The sequence below is a fragment of the Dipodomys ordii genome, unplaced genomic scaffold, assembly GCF_000151885.1.
Source record: "Dipodomys ordii isolate 6190 unplaced genomic scaffold, Dord_2.0 Scaffold62, whole genome shotgun sequence".
Taxonomy (NCBI): Eukaryota; Metazoa; Chordata; class Mammalia; order Rodentia; family Heteromyidae; genus Dipodomys; species Dipodomys ordii.
In genome coordinates, this window is record NW_012267278.1 from 2,561,044 (window position 1) to 2,563,187 (window position 2,144).

The following is a 2,144-nucleotide window of genomic DNA, read 5'->3' on the forward strand; positions in this document are numbered from 1 at the left end:
CAATCCTAGCTGCTCAGGAGGTTGAGATCTAAGAATTGTGGTTCAAAGCCAGCCCAGGCAAGAACTACCATAAAATTATTATCTCCAATTTACTACCAGAAAACTGGAAGTGGAGCGGTGGCTCAGTGGTAGAGTGTTAGCTTTGAACAGAAAAGCTCAAGGACAGATTCCAGGCCCAGTGTTCAAGTCTTACAACTGACGAAAGAAGAAAAAGAAACCACAAAACAAAACAAAACAGAAAAACCCACTGTAAACTCTGCTTTTGCTTTTTAAACTGTATTTGGTAATAAATTATTCATTGACTCTACCACAGAAGAGTCACTGCACTACCTCCTGGAGATACACTGAAGAACAAAAATCTGTGGCCATCTTTTCCTTATACTGCCTGGCTACCAGTCACTCCCCCTGGAGTGAGGTCTCTGAGCTGACCTGCCACCAAACTGCCTTCCCTTGAGACAAACATCTCTAGGAAAGTGATCCCTAACTATCAGCCAGGCTCACAGATCCACAGCCATAAAGATCCTGTCTGGAAGAGATGGTACTTTGGGGCCAGGAGCATTTGGACAAGTCATCTTTTCTTTGATGGGAGTGACTTTCATTTTATTCTATCACCAACTCCCTATATAAAACTGGAGTTTATCATCCCTGAGTTGTTAACCCTATTATTCTGGGGGTGTCTGGGTGGGTGTCTGAGTATGTGATCACTGTTCTGTACCCTGCATGGACCCCAAAATAATCCTGATGGTGGAGCACCAAGTGGAGGATCATGGGTGACACAAATGAGTGGCAGACCGTCTTCAAATCGGAAGTCTGTCTAACGCAATTAGGATGTAAGCTACCCCCACTAGACAGGTATTTTATTTTCCTTTCAGAGACTTCAGGTTTTGTTGTTGATAACAAGGAAGAATACTCTAATTCTACCTGCCAAGAATCGTTGCTATTAACATAGCTCCCATAGTTTGCAAATCATTGTTTTTTTTAAATAAGATCTTATTCTATATATTATTTTGTAACCTGAAAAATTTAGCAACCACCTTGACCATGTCCTTCCACCCTTCAGAACTGTGTGTATGTGTAAGAAGGAAAATGTCTGTGGTTTCAAGTATATCTTTTCTCCTCCTTCCCTCCTCCTCTCTCTGCTGCAATGAAATCAATTTTTAAATGACCAAATTAAAACAGTTTTTTTTTTAAAAATCCAAATGTGAAGTCAAATAGCTGGCTAGCTTTTTTTATTCTCAATAGCTGGCCAAGTTGTGATCCAGGTCTTTATTTTCCCTAGCTGATACTTAGTTCTGTCCAAAGATGCGTGCTGCCCATCTCGGAGCCTGCCTGGAGGGGGATGTATTTGTACAAGAGATGCTTCATATAGTAGGAAATAAAAAGGAACACTCCAATATCATGGAGTCAATGAAATGGGCACTGGGGAGCCTTGCTCTACTTTATAGGAAAGAAGGAGTGAAAGGTCCCTTACCAGTGGGAACTAATTTGCCATAAAGAGCCATTTTCCTGCCTAAGGACCATCTCTGCCCTCACAGGTCTCAAATGCATTTGGGTGGGTAGAAACACACACAGACCTGAACCAAAGGCAGGGAGTAGTGTTCATGGCCCTACCTGTGGGTGTCGGTAGTTGCAGTTAATAGGTACAACATAGGTGCATGTTTACATAGGCACAATCCTTTGGTCAATAAACAGCAACCTGAACAAAGATGCTGCAGGAACATTGCCCCCCCCAGCTCCCCCTCCCCGCCCCAACTCTCTCCACATCTTTCTCTCTTTTTCCTTTTTTTTTTTGTCCAGAGTGAATGATTTGCTTTGTCAGATCACCACTGTCTTCTAAGTCTGGTGTTGGCCCTCACTGCTGCAGGACTGGGACAAAGAGATGATGTTACAGTCTGGTTTCTATGGTAACCGAGGAGGAGTAATGCAAACTGAAATGTTGGAAACACCCATTCTGACAATTGTGACATAATTCAGGTTATTACAAGGACTAACTACCAAAAGAGCACAAGTGTCATTACCTTGCAGCTCATGTCGACAAAAAGCTACACTGCACATTTCGCTTAGTCGGTCAGCTAAGAGGAAGGAAACAACACACACACACACACACACACACACATACACACACAAAACACACACACACACAC